Source organism: Hylobates moloch, unplaced genomic scaffold (genome assembly GCF_009828535.3).
Source record: "Hylobates moloch isolate HMO894 unplaced genomic scaffold, HMol_V3 SCAFFOLD_37, whole genome shotgun sequence".
NCBI lineage: Eukaryota > Metazoa > Chordata > Mammalia > Primates > Hylobatidae > Hylobates > Hylobates moloch.
In genome coordinates this window covers 650,072-665,507 of record NW_026652312.1, presented here as the reverse complement: position 1 = coordinate 665,507, position 15,436 = coordinate 650,072, and the positions used below count along the sequence as shown (strand labels likewise).

Here is a 15,436-nt window from a genome sequence, read left to right as displayed (position 1 = left end):
AAACCAAACCAAACCAAACAAAAAAATACAGGCAAGCTCAGAGAGTACTGTAATAAATATTTCTCTATCCAACATGCAGAATGAACAAAGGTTAATGTGTAACTTTTGTTTCAGATGTTTTCATATAAAATAGATGTAACACTTGGTGAAAATAGGGTTATCTTGCAGCTGTACTGAAACAGCACTATGCTTATCTGCAGGGATGCATGGAAGTCTGGTATGACCCTTGGCCAAAGTAGGATTAGGTATACTAGTTAACGATTTATATTATGCTGTTTAAAATCTGAAACTCTTTTGGAAGGACTCTGTACTAACTTGCTTACTTAGTTTAAAAATATATAAATTACTGGTTTGCACCTAGTTTGACCAATTTTACAGCCTGGCTTTAGCTGTGTGGCTCAGAGTATATGAAAGACCTCTCTACATTTTTTTTTTTTTTTTTTTTATGAAGAGGAGGTGTTCTCTTACAACCCAGGTGGGGGGGAGTGGGGCGATCCCGGCTCCCTCCAAGCTCCGCCTCCCGGGTTCACGCCATTCTCCTGCCTCAGCCTCTCCGAGTAGCTGGGACTACAGGCGCCCGCCACCACGCCCGGCTAATTTTTTTTTGTATTTTTAGTAGAGACAGGGTTTCACCGTGGTCTCGATCTCCTGACCTCGTGATCCGCCCGCCTCGGCCTCCCAAAGTGCTGGGATTACAAGCGTGAGCCACCGCGCCCGGCCCTCTCTACGTATTTTTTTCCTGGGCTCCCCTAAAACTAGGATAGCCTGTGCATATCTTGGTGATTGATTATCTGAAGCTGACATAAGCTGTGCAACTGAAAAAGAACCCTAGGGCTGTGTCTGGAAGTTTTCAGACCTCCCTATGATTGCTTACACTTTCTTTCTACGTTTGTATTGAGCCGTATTTTTTACCTTTACCACCTGTTTGTTGCTGCTATATAGAAATGCAATTGCTTTTGGTACATTTATTTTGCATCCAAGAAAATTGACCAGCTCATAACTTCTAAAATAGAGCTACAAATCTTTGGGATTTTCTAACTACACACACATATCATCAGTACATAATATTTTTTATTTTTAACCCGTTTTTTTTTTTATTGCACTGAATAGAAATTCCAGGGAAATGTTAAACAAAGTGACGTTAGCAGTTACTGTTGCCTTTTTCCTGTTGTTAAAAGGAATGCTTTCGATATGTCACCATTATTTATGGTGTTTACCTTTAACAGATCAAGGAATTTCACTTTGTACTTGATTTTTGTTTGAGGTTTTGCTGTTCCTTTTTAATCTTAAATACTTCTTGTATTTTATAAATTTTTTTTCTGTATCACAAATAATGACATGATTTTACTTTTTTATTCTTTTATTGTGGCAAATTACATTAATTTTCTAGTGTTAAACACCTTCTTGGGGAATAAGCTCAATTTGTTGTGCATATGTATATGTACACATACATACACACACATTGATTTATATATATATTGCTAGATTCGATGTATTAATATTTGTTTAATATTTTTGCATTTTAATAGACAAGTGTGACTTGTGATTTTCCCTTTTCCTACTGTACTCAGTAATTATCAAGAGAATACTAAAATATATTTCAGGTGCTCCTCATTGCATCTGATGGTTTAGTGCCTATCCTCTGCTATTCTAGAATTCTACCATTTGCGTTGCGAGTCAGGAGCTTAGTTCTTTCTATAACAGCTCCAGCCATTCTCTCTAACAGAGAAAACAGCCATTACTGATGTAACCAACGATCCTCATGTCCCATTTCACAGTAGATTCTTACTGACTTGGTGAGCAGAATGTCCTCTAGGTCTTCCTTAGGAAAATATTAGCATTCCCAATTCTCTGAACCTATCCCTTCCTTCTCAATTGGCCACAACAGCTCTTTGCCTCTTCTTTGATTGCAGGTCATACCTTCCAGGCTTCTGGGTGCCAATCTAGAAAGTATTACCACTGCTCATGCCTGAGTGTTAAAAACTGTGTCACATAGAATGCTCCCTATTGACAAACTTTCCTTGGTTTAGCAGGAGCCCTCGAGACAGTCTCATCCAACACAAGGTAACCATGTTCTGCAGTTCCTTTGTCCTACAATATTTCCTCCTTTGACAGTCCCATCACATCCCTCATCAAGATAAGCTGAGATTTGACTTGCTATGGTTTTGTTGGTCAGTGATGAATATGAGGGCAGATTGCTTTTTGACAAGCATTGTTTTTGAGACTTCTATTCTGGAACATGAGAGAATGAACCACTCTGCAAAAGATTCAAGGGAAGCTGGATTCAAAGTTCTCAAATGCATCACCTTAGGTCTCAAGTTTCAGGGTTCCACTCCTCTCCTGGCAGTGTCCTCACTTCAGCATGGGAGACTTACCAACACTGAAAATTCAGCCTCCCTTGAAGCCTCTTCCACTTCTACAATTAAGTCCTGGGCCTAAATCATCAGCTCTGTTGGCCCTCTGGCTGTGGGAGATGAGAGTTTCATGAAATACTTTCAAAAAGGTCCTGGCCTGGCGCGGTGGCTCACGCCTGTAATCCCAGCACTTCGGGAGGCCGAGGTGGGCAGATCACGAGGTCAGGAGATCGAGACCATCCTGGCTAACACGGTGAAACCCCGTCTCTACTAAAAATACAAAAATTAGCCGGGCGTGGTGGTGGGCGCCTGTAGTCCCAGCTACTCAGGAGGCTGAGGCAGGAGAATGGTGTGAACCTGGGAGGTAGAGCTTGCAGTGAGCCGAGATCGCGCCACTGCATTCCAGCCTGGGTGACAGCGAGACTCCATCTCAAAAAAAAAAGGTCCTTTGAATGTCACTCTAAACTTTAAGTTGTTAATATATGTAAGGCTGTTATTTTCTCTTTTCAACAAATCATTTGCGATTAGCAGCAGACATCCAACTCCATAGTCCTTATAGTTATGATTTCCCCAATCTTCTCAAATGCTCAAGAAATTATACTGTCTTGTGTATCTTCTTTCATCTGTATCCCATCCCAGCTCACTACAGGGGAAAGTCTTAGCAATCTTACTCGTCCAACATGCTAGTCACTATTAATATTCCACCTACCACCAGTAACTGGATCCTTTTTGCAATCCAGCTGAGAGAAGTCAAATGCTACCCTTATGGTCTGTTTCATAGGCCCACTCCTGGCACAACTATCCAAGATGTGGTTCCCTAGAAGCAGAGCCTGAGAAAAGGATTCTTGTTCAAAATTTATTCAGGGAGTGGAGAAGGAGAGGAAAGAAAGCAGCTTAGGGGAGGGAAACACAAATGAAGTGAAAATAAAGTTTCAGCTGGAGACTGTTTTCAACCTGATCTTACAAGAGAGCTCTAAGCACAAGTCACCCCCACAGAGTCGGCTACCCTTGAGATAAGAAGACTGGCTTTTTATACCCTCTTATCATTCAGACATTGGCTGAAGGCTGTCCCTGGAGGATGGTGCATAACTTTCCAGGTGATCTGCATACCATCATCTCAGGGCATTTCTTCAGAGAGGAAGAGCAGTTATGAGCTGTTAGTAGCCAACACTAATAGGCCCTGGGGCATGGGCGTACTGGCCAAATGAAAGGAATCTGGGCAAGGCATTGCAGCATATTTTATGGCCACACTTCAGAACTGGGTTACAAAAAGTGGCTACCTCTTCTATAACCAGGAAGTCACTTGTTTCAGAACCACCCTTTCATAGCTATAATTTGTCACTACAATAAGGAAAGGACCATACACTAGGAACCACCATAATCAGAAAATCACTGTAATTCTGCTATCAGTGTCTCAAGATCTAAGCCAAATTGTTCCAATCTACACTAAAAAAAAAAAAAAAAAAGATGCTCTCCACCCTGCCTTTCATTATGCATGAAAAAGTAGCACATGGTCCCTGAGGCCTCTGCCAAAATTCCAGAAAGAGGAAGAATGTTCTATAACTTTGCTTGCCAAAAGGAGCAAAACCAGCATATCCTGATCCTGCAATGAGCACATCTGATTGTTTCTGAATCATGCTGGAATTTCACTGCAAGGAGCCTGGGAACCGTGGTTTTATGATGCTACACAGTTCTCATTCAGCAAGTCACACCAGAAGGACAGAGAAATGGATGGTCAGCCCCAGTCCACCAAATACATCTCCATCCACTCTTGTTATTCAGCATCTCTCAATATTAAAACTTGCAAACAAAGATATTAGCACCAACAAGAGGCTAACACCTATATTAATGTGACTTATGCCTCTGAAACATATCCTCTTAGTCTTCATATGACCAAAAAATATCTTAATTTTACCTTAATTCTCAGGTTATAGTTTAGCTGCATAGAATTATAGGTTGATAGTGATTTTGCTTCAGAACATAGAAACTACTATTTCACTGTTTTGTAATATTCAGTATAGCTACTGAGAAATCAGCTGCCAGTCTAACTTTCATGCCTGTATATGTTCTCTGTTTTTTTCTGTCTGGTTTAAACTAAATTTTGTTTTGATTTGTTTGTTTGTTTGATATTCTGCAATGTTGCTTTGGGTTTTCTAGGTATAATTTATTTTTGCTTTTCCCATTAGGTCTTGATATACTCCTTCAACCTGAGACCCATCTTCAGTTCTGGGATGGTCTGAGCCATTATCTCTGTTAGCACCTCCCTTGACCTAATTCTTTTTTTTTCTTTTTCCCTGGAATTTTATCAGCATTTATCAACGGAATTCTTTTATTTTATTCTCTATGCATGTTTCATATTTTTCATCTCTGATTTATCTCTTGGTGTTTTTCTCTTTAATCTTCCAATTCAGTAATTATTATTCATTGATTTCTTCTGATTAATCTTTTAGTCGCATTGTTAAAACTTCAGTTTCTGTAAATTTTACTATTCTTAAAGTTTCCTCTTTAGTTTGTTTTCAGACTTACCTACTCTTTTATATGTTGCCTAGTTGTTACTCCTATGGTCTGTCAGATATTTTTGTGCCTGCAACATTTATGCAAACTCTACCATTTATTGCTTTACCTGACTAGTTCAAGTCATGTGTTCCTTCATGTTGTTTACCTGCAGACATAGTGCCCACTACTAATCCTTATTGCCTTGTCAGGCCCTTACATCCCATGTTATTCATTGCCCTGAGTTTTAATTTCCTCTTCATTTATTTTCCAATGATTCCCCTTTTTTGGGGAGTTCAAGTATATATTTCAGGGTTTGTTGCTTTTGTTGTTATATTTTCTTTCTAAATTTATATGTTGAAATTGAGAAGGATTTCTCACATCTGCTCAGTCTGTCATAGCAACAAAAAGTATTCTGACATTGATTTGTTTTCCATACACTAAAGAAGAAACAAAAAGCAGTTTCAGAATCTCTCTGGTAATTTAATGAAACGAAATTATTTGCAATAAGGCACTGTTTAAGATGACCTTACCTTGTCACTTTGCAGGGAGGAGATGGATGCTACCCAGAGAAGATGGAGAGAGAATCCATTACACCTCACTTCCCATTAATATGCCCTCAGTTGTTACTGGTACAATCTTACTTGCAAGAGGAGGTTAAAATATATCTGTCAATATCAAACAGATTTGCAGTTAGAATGCAGATATGCTATTTTGGTATATAAAATAATTTCTTTTTATTATATAACCAAGGTCTTTGGTAAATAAAAAGCGAATGCAAATAAGCCCAGTTGCTGGAATCTCTAATAACTTGAAAATATATTTCTCATGGAGAATTGCTTCAGCATCTTTTCATATTTCAGCACTTTATCTCATCCTCCTCTCCATCCTCCTCAGTCAACACAAAAGTGGCCCTATGCAAAGCTGCTTCATCGCCACAGAACCTTGTCTTCCCAGTCTCACAATGGCAGCTGATCAAGACAAAGCAGGCAACCACAGAATGTGATGAATGAAGGTGCCAATTGCAGGGCCACTGGGTGCTTAATGGGACTCCACTGAGATTCTCCCCTGGCATTACGTTGTCTGAAGCTGAGAAGTATGGCCATCACAGATGGGCAGAGAACTCTCTAAGGTATAGAAACCCAAGGAAGGGGGCCAGTGGAAGGTTTTCTTCCACATGATATCAAGTGGTCATTATTACTCTCCCCTTCAAAAAAGAGAAAGAGTAAATAAGTTAGACCATCATGGTCCTGAGAGTTCCTTCTACCACTTAGTCATATGTGTGCAGCAAGTTAATACAGTACTAAGGTTTTGAATTATAGAGGGTTTCCCTTCTCATTTTCTATTCTGACGAAGTGTTATGTATTCTTTGTAACAGTCAATTATCTCTTTTCTAATATTCTAAAACTGCCATACTAAGATGAAATAAAGCTATTAGCACACACAAGGAACAGAAGATAACTGTTCCAAAATTATTTTCTTTGTATTGACACCGACCAGTTACAGATCTACTGCGGATCTGCTGACATTCAATAAAAATATTAACAAATATGGTTTAGCACTCTTTATAAAATACTAAATTAAGAAAACCACCAACACAAATGCCTTGGAAAGTAAAATGACAGTATTTTTGTTTTGCTTCATATTAACTGTTACCTAAAGAATTAAGTAATCTTTTTTAAAAATTTCAACTTTTATTTTAGATACAAAGAGTACATGTGCAGGTTTATTACATGAATATATTGTATAATGCCAGGATTTGTACCCAATAGGCAGTTTCTCAACCCACTCTCCCATCCCTCCTTCCTGCCTCTAGTTGTCTGCAGTGTCCATTGTTGCACTGAGCACATGCCTATGTGTGCTCAGTGTTTGGCTCACTTGGAAGTGAGAATATGTGGTATTTGCTTTTCTGTTCCTGCATTAGTTTGCTCAGGATAATGACCTCCAGCTGCATCTATATTGCTGCAAAGGGTACAATTTTGTTATTTTTTTGTTGTTCTTTTTTTTTTTTTTGAGACGGAGTCTCGCTCTGTCACCCAGGCTGGAGTGCAGTGGCATGATTTTGGCTCACTGCAAGCTGTGCCTCCCAGGTTCATGCCATTCTCCTGCCTCAGCCTCCCGAATAGCTGGGACTACAGGTGCCCACCACCATGCATGGCTAATTTTTTTTGTATTTTTAGTAGAGACAGGGTTTCACTGTGTTAGCCAGGGTGGTCCCGATCTCCTGACCTCGTGATCTGCCCACCTCGGCCTCCCAAAGTGCTAGGATTACAGGCGTGAGCCACCTGCGCCCAGCCAATTTTGTTCTTTTTTATGGCTGTGTAGTATTCCCCAGTATATATGTGCCACATTATCTTTATCCAATCTACCCATTTATGTGCACCTAAGTTGATTCCATATCTTTGCTATTGTGAATAGTACAACATATGATTGTGTTCTTTTGGTAGAATGACTTATTTTCCTTTGAGTATATACCCAGTAATAGGATCACTGGGTCAAATTGTAGCTCTGCTTTAAGTTCTTTGGAAATCTCCAGATTGCTTTCCGCAGTGGCTGCGCTAATTTACATTCCCACCAACAGTGTATAAGCATTCTCTTTTCTCTGTAGCCTCCCAAAATATGATTTTTTCTTTTTTACTTTTTAATAATAGCCATTCTGACTGGTATGAGATGGCATCTCATTGTGTTTTTGATTTGCATTTCTGTGATGATTAGTGATGTGAAGCATTTTTTCATATGTTGGTTGGCCATTTGTATGCCTTCTTTTGAAAAGTGTCTGTTCATGTTCCTTGTCGTTTTTTTTTTTTATTACACTTTTAACTTCTGGGATACATGTGCAGAATGTGCAGGTTTGTTACATAGGTATACACGTGCCATGGTGGTTTGCTGCACCCATCAACCCATCATCTACATTAGATATTTCTCCTAATGCTATCCCTCCCCTAGACCCCCACCCAGTGACAGGCCCCAGTGTGTGATGTTCCCCTCCCTGTGTCCATGTGTTCTCATTGTTCAACTCCCATTTATGAGTGAGAACATGTGGTGTTTGGTTTTCTGTTCTTCTGTTAGTTTGCTAAGAATGATGGTTTCCAGCTTCATCCAAGTCCCTGCAAAGGACATGAACTCATCCTTTTTCATTGTTGCACAGTATTCCACAGTGTATATGTGCCACATTTTCTTTATCCAGTCTATGATTGATGGGCATTTGGGTTGGTTCCAAGTCTTTACTATTGTGAATAGTGCTGCAATAAACATACTTGTGCATGTGTCTTTATAAAATGATTTATAATCCTTTGGGTATATGCCCAGTAATGGGATCACTGGGTCAAATGGTATTTCTGGTTCTAGATCCTTGAGGAATCACCACACTGTCTTCCATAATGGTTGAACTAATTTATACTCCCACCAACAGTGTAAAAGTGGTCCTATTTCTCCACATCCTCTCCAGCATCTGTTGTTTCCTGACTTTTTAGTGATTACCATTCTAACTGACATGAGATGGTATCTCATTGTGGTTTTGATTTGCATTTCTCTGATGACCAGTGATGATGAGATTTTCTCATGTGTTTGTTGGCCACATAAATGTCTTTTTTTAAGAAGTATCTGTTCATATCCTTTGACCAGTTTTTGATGGGGTTGTTTTTTTCCTTGTAAATCTGTTTATGTTCTTTGTAGATTCTGGATATCAGCCCTTTGTCACATGGATAGGTTGCAAAAATTTTCTCCCATTCTGTAGGTTGCTTATTCACTCTGATGATAGTTTCTTTGCTGTGCAGAAGCTCTTTAGTTTAATTAGATCCCATTTGTGAATTTTGGCTTTTGTTGCCATTGCTTTCGGTGTTTTAGTCATGAAGACTTTGCCCATGCCTATGTCCTGAATGGTATTGCCTAGGTTTTCCTCTAGGGTTTTTGTGGTATTAGGTCTTATGTTTATGTCTTTAATCCATCTTGAATTAATTTGTGTATAAGGTGTAAGGAAGGGGTCCAGTTTCAGTTTTCTGCATATGGCTAGCCAGTTTTCCCAGCACCATTTATTAAATAGGGAATCCTTTCCCCATTGCTTCTTTTTGTCAAGTTTGTCAAAGATCATAATTCATCACATAAACAGAACCAATGACAAAAACCACGATTATCTCAATAGATGCAGAAAAGGCCTTCGATAAAATTCAACAGCCCTTCATGCTAAAAACTCTCAATAAACTAGGTATTGATGGAACGTATCTCAAAATAATAAGAGCTATTTATGACAAACCCACAGCCAATATCATACTGAATGGGCAAACCTGGAAGCATTCCCTTTGAAAACTAGCAGAAGACAAGGATGCCCTCTCTCACCACTCCTATTCAACATAGTATTGGAAGTTCTGGCCACGGCAATCAGGCAAAAGAAAGAAATAAAGCATATTCAAATAGGAAGAGAGGAAGTCATATTGCCTCTGTTTGTAGATGACATGATTGTATATTTAGAAAACCCCATCATCTCAGCCCAAAATCTCCTTAAGCTGATAAGCAACTTCAGCAAAGTCTCAGGATACAAAATCAATGTGCAAAAATCACAAGCATTCCTATACACAAATAATAGACAAACAGAGAGCCAAATCATGAGCAAACTCCCATTCACAATTGCTACAAAGAGGATAAAATACCTAGGAATACAACTTACAAGGGATATGAAGGACGTCTTCAAGGAGAACTACAAACCACTGCTCAAGGAAATAAGAGAAGACACAAACAAATGGAAAAACATTCCATGCTCATGGATAGGAAGAATCAATGTCATGACAATGGCCATACTGCCCAAAGTGATTTATAGATTCAATGCTATCCCCATCAAGCTACCATTGACTTTCTTCACAGAATTAAAAAAAAAATACCTTACATTTTATATGAAACCAAAAAAGAGCTCGTATAGCCAAGACAATACTAAGCAAAAAGAACAAAGCTGGAAGCATCATGCTACCTGACTTCAAACTATACTACAAGGCTACAGTAACCAAAACAGCATGGTACTGGTACCAAAACAGATATACAGACCAATGGAACAGAACAGAGGCTTCAGAAATAACGCCATACATCTTTGCCTGTTTTTAATGAGGTTATTTTTTGCTTATTGATTTAAGTTCCCTATAGATTCTGGATATTAGGCCTTTGTTGGATGCATAGTTTGCCAATAACTTCTCCCATGTTATTTTGTTTATTCTGTTGATCATTTATTTTGCTGTGCAGAAGCTGTTTAGTTTGATTAGGTCCTATTTGTCTATTTCTGATTTTGTTACAATTGCTTTTGGGGACTTAGACAAAAATTATTTGCCAAGACCAATGTCAGAAAGAGTATTTTCTAATTTGTCTTCTAGAAATTTTCTTTTCCTTTTTCTTTTTTTTTTTTGATTTGCCACTTCAAGTCTGAGTTTTCTAGGATTTTTATAGTTTGAAGTCTTACATTTAAATCTTTGATCCATTTTGAGGTAATTTTTGTATATGGTGAAATGTAGGGGTCCATTGTCAATCTTCTGCCTATAACTAACCAGTTATCCTAGCACCATTTATTGAGTAGGGAGTCCTTTCCTCATTACTTGTTTTTGTTGGCTTTGTCAAAGGTCATATGGTTATAGGTGTGCAGCTTTATTTCTGAATTTTCTATTCTGTTCCATTGGTCTATGTGTCTGTTTTTGTACTAGTATCATGCTGTTTTGGTTAATGTAGACTTATAGTATAGTTTGAAGCTGGGTAGTATGATATCTCCAGCTTTGTTCTTTTTGCTTAGGATTGCTTTGGGCTCTTTTTTGGTTCCATATGAATTTTAGAATAGTTGTTCCTAATTATGTGAAGAATGGCCTTGGTAGTTTGATAGGAATAGCATTAAATCTGTAATAGCATTAAATAATACTGCTTTGGGCAGTATGGCCATTTTAAAAATATTGATTTGTCCAATCCATGAGCACAGAATGTTTTTCCATTTATTTGTGTTGTCTATGATTTCTTTCAGCATGTTTTGTAGTTCTCCTTGTTGAGATCTTTCACCTCATTCATTAGCTGTATTCTTAGGTATTCCATTTTCTTTGTGATTATTGTAAGTAGGATTGTGTTCTTGATTTCACTTACAGCCTGGACATTGTTGTTGTATAGAAATGCTACTGATTTTTGTACATTAATTTTGTACCCTGAAATCTTACTAAAATCAATTATCAGTTTTAGGACACTTTTGGCTGAGTCTTGAGGATTTTCTAGGTATAGAATCATGTCATCACCACAAACGAGGTAGTTTGACTTCTTCTTTTCCTATTTGGATGCCATTTATTTCTCTTGCCCTATTGCTCTGGCTAGGACTTCCAATACTATGTTGAATAGAAGTTGTCAGAGTGGGCATTCTTGTCTTGTCCCAGTTCTCAAGTGGAATCGTTGGAGCTTTTGCCCATTCAGTATGATGTTGGCTGTGGGTTTGTCATAGATGGCTCTTATTATTTTGAGGTATGTTCTTTCAATGTCTTTTCTGTTACTGTTTTTTTTTTTTTTTACATCAGGAATCAATGTTGCATTTTAGCAAAAGCTTTTTCTGCATCTATTGAGATGATCATATGGTTTTTGCTTTTAATTATGTTTATGTAGTGAATCACATTTATTGAATCATGTATGTTGAACTTGCCTTGCATCCCATCAATAAAGCCTACTTGAACATGATATATTAACTGTTTGGTGTGCTGCTAAATTTGGTTTCCTACTATTTTGTTGAGGACTTTTGCATCTATGTTCATCAATAATATACGCTGTAGTTTTGTTTGTTTGTTTTTTTGTTTTTTTTTGGTTGGATCTCTGCCTGGTTTTGGTGTCAGGATAATAGTAGCCTCACAGAATGAGTTGGGAAGGAGTCCTCCACCTCAATTTTTTGGAATAGTTTTAGTAAGATTGGTATCAGTTTTTCTTTGTACTTTTAGTAGAATTTGGCTGTGAATCCATCTGGTGCAGGGGTCTTTTTGGTTGGTAGATTCTTTATTACCAGTTCAGTTTCAGAAGTTGATGACGGTCTATTTAGGGTTTCAATCTCTTCCTGATTCAATCTTGGGAGATTGTGTGCCTCTAGGAATTTGTCCATTTCCTCCAGATATTCTAATTTGTGTGCATATTATTGTTCACAGTAGTCTCTGAGGACCTTTTGTATTTCTGTGAGGTCAGTTGTAATACTGCTTTTGTCATTTCTGATTGTGTTTATTTGTATCTTCTCTGTTTTCTTTGTTAATCTAGCTAGGGGTTTATCAATCTTATTTTTTTTTTTTTTTTTTGGAGAACCAACTCTTGGTTTCATTAATCTTTTGTATGAATTTTGGCATCTCAATTTCATTAAGCTCTTCTCTAATTATAGTTATTTCTTTTCTTCTGCTAGTTTTGAGGTTGGTTTGTTCTCTTTTTTCTACCTCCTTTAGGTGCAAAGTTAGATTGCTAATTTGATATCTTTCTAACTTCTTGATGAAGGCACTTAGGGTTATAAACTTTCCTTATAGCACTGCTTTGGCTGCATCCCAGAGATTTTGGTAAGTTGCATCCCCATTTTCATTAATCTCAAATAATTTTTTTTATTTCTGCCTTAAATTTGATGTTCACCCAGGAATTATTCAGGAGTAAATTAATTTCCATGTATTTTTGTAGTTTTGAGGGATCTTGATATTGATATCTGTTTTTATTGCGCTGTGATCCAAGAATGTGCTTGGTATAATTTTGAGTTTTCTGAATGTATTGAGACTTGCTTTATGACCAAGCATGTGGTTGATCTTAGAATATTTTCCATGTGCAAATGAGAATAATATATATTCTGTGGTTGTTGGGTGTTCTGTAAATGTCTGTTAGATCCAATTGATCAAGTGTCAAGTTTAAGTACAGTATTTGTTAGTTCTCTGCCTCAGTGATCTAATGCGGTCAGTGGGGTGTTGAAGTCTCCCACTATTATTGTGTGGCTTTTCTAAGTCTTTTTGTATGCCAGGAAAAACTTGTTTTATCAATCTGGGTGCTTTAATGTTGGGTGTGTACATATTTCAGTTAATTAAGGCTTCTTGTTGGATTGTAGCCTTTATCATTATGTAATGCCCTTCATTGTCCTTCTTAATTTTTATTGGCTTAAAGTCTGTTTTATCTGATACAAGGGTAGTAACTCTTGCTCTTTTTTGTTTTCCATTTGCATGGTAGATTTTTTTTCCATCCTTTAAATTTGAGCCTGTGGGTGTTATTACATGTGAAATGGGTTTCTTGAAGATAACAGATCATTGGATCTTGTCTTTTTATCCAACTTGCCATTCTGTGTCTTTTAAGTGGGGAGTTTAGCCCATTTACATTCTAGGTTAATACTAGTGTGTGATTTTGATACTATCATCATCTGGTTGTTATGTAGACTTGATCGTGTAGTTACTTTATAGTGCCTGTGAGCTATGTGCTTAAATGTGTTTTCTGGGGTAGCAGGTGTTATTCTTTCAATTCCATGTTTAGCACTCCCTTAAGGATGTCTTGCAAGGCTGTTCTAGCTGAAAAATATTCCATCAGCATTTGCTTGTCTGAGAAGGATTTTTATGTCTCCTTCACTTATGAAGCTTAGTTTGGCAGGATATGAAATTCTTGGTTGGAATTTCTTTTCTTTAACGATGCTGAAAATAGGCCCCCAATCTCCTCCAGCTTGTAAAGTTTCTGCTGATAGGTCTGCTGCTAAACCAACGGGGTTCCTTCTGTAAGTCCTGCCCCTTTTCCCTAGCTGATTTTAAGGCTTCTTTGTTTTGTTTTGTTTTGTTTTTTGAGATGGAGTCTTGCTCTGTTGCCCAGGCTGGAGTGCAGTGGCGCAATCTCAGCTCACTGCAAGCTCCGCCTCCCGGGTTCACGCCATTCTCCTGCCTCAGCCTCTCCGAGTAGCTGGGACTACAGGTGCCCGCGACCACGCCTGGCTAATTTTTTGTATTTTTAGTAGAGACGGGGTTTCACCATGGTCTCGATCTCCTGACCTCGTGATCCACCCGCCTCGGCCTCCCAAAGTGCTAGGATTACAAGCGTGAGCCACCGTGCCCGGCCTTGTTTTGTTTTTTGATATTGACTTTGCTGAATCTGATGATGATGTGCCTTGAGAATAGTCATTTATATAGAATCTGACTGAGGTTCTTTGTAGTTTCTGCATGTTAATTTCAACCTCTCTGGTGAGATTAGGGAAATTTTTGTAGACTATTTCCTCAAATATATTCTCTAAGTTGTTTATTCTGTCTCAGTAAAGCCAATGAGCCATGGGTTTGGTCTGTTTACATAATCCCATATTTCTGAGGTTTTTTCATTTTTCTCAATTATTTTATCCTAATTTTTGTCTAAATTTATTAGAACCAGTCTTCAAACCCTGAGATTATTTTCTGAGATTGGTCTATTTTGTTGTTAATATTTCTGATTGTACTAAAAAAATTCTTGCAGTGAATTTTTCAGCTCAAGTTCAGTTTGGGTCATTCTTAAAATGGCTATTTTGTCTTTCAGCTCTTGAATTATTTTACTGGATTGTTTGGCTTCCTTGGATTGAGTTTCAACTTTTTCCTGGATCTTAATGAGCTTCCTTGTTACCCAGATTCTGAATTCCGTGTCTGTCATTTCAGACATTTCAAACTAGTTAAGAACCATTGTTGGGGAGATAGTGGACTCCTTTGGTGGTAAGGGGACACTCTGGCTTTTTGAATTGCCAGAGTTCTTGTGCTGATTCTTTTTCAACTTGGAGGGTTGGCGCTCCTTTAACTGTGGTATAAGTTGAGTTTAGTCAGTTGGTTTTGTTTCTGGAAGTTTTCAGAGGACTAAGGCTACATACAAGGTCTTTGTTGTTGAATTCTTGTCCTTAGTTTCACGGGAAGGAAAATTAGCAAAATGTTTTTTGGTGGTGTGGTTTTTGGGCTGTCATTCAGTAGATGGCACTTGAGAGCAAGGAGCACAGACAGGCTCTTCCTAAGCCATGTGACTCCTTTGTGTATCCTCACATTTGAAGCTGTGCTCTGCAGTGGGAGGGGAAAGAGGTGACCCCCTCATCAGACTTGCTCCTGAGCAGTGAGGAGCCACTTCCAATCACTGGCACAGTGCCTGCAATTTTTGTTGTGTTGTTAGGTGTTTCCAGCTGTGTTGCTCCCTTAAGGCTAGGTCCAATAGGGGAATGGGCCACCCTCTTACTGGACCAGTCCTGTGGAAGGAGGCACGCCTAGGACCCATACCAGACTGCAAAGCCATACAACTCACCAGTCTCAATTTTCTGAGAGGGTAGGCTTCTCCCCACTCAAGTGCTGAGCATACATCTTGGCTTGGCACTTCCAAAATGCAGGCCACAGCCCCAAGTCACCAGGACCTGGTCATGGCTCCCTCCGGAACCTCAGGGTTGGGTTCCAGATGTGTTGTGGGATCCAAAGCCCTCCCAGACAGCTGAAACACACTCAGGTGGAACAAACACTCAGGATGGGCAGTGGAGGCTCCACTGTGTACACACTCTTATGGGGCAGCCAGGCAGGGACCCTCAGAAGGGCTGGTGGGCAGGTGGGCCCACAGGACAGGCGTGACCTAGTCCTGTGAGGAAGCAGGCCCTGCTTTTTCCCCAGCAGTTGGCT

At 38.8% G+C, this 15,436-nt stretch overlaps 1 protein-coding gene across 2 annotated transcripts in view; it reads right to left on the bottom strand.

The window, feature by feature from the left end:
- The window catches only part of LOC116463456 (Golgi-associated kinase 1B-like), a 257,888-nt gene that overhangs the window by 184,818 nt on the left and 57,634 nt on the right, over positions 1-15,436 (bottom strand). For both annotated transcript variants that reach the window (XM_058434644.1, XM_058434649.1), the window contains exon 2: positions 5,381-5,515. The gene's annotated coding sequence lies outside the window, so the exon portion shown is untranslated. The remainder of the gene's footprint in view (positions 1-5,380; positions 5,516-15,436) is intronic.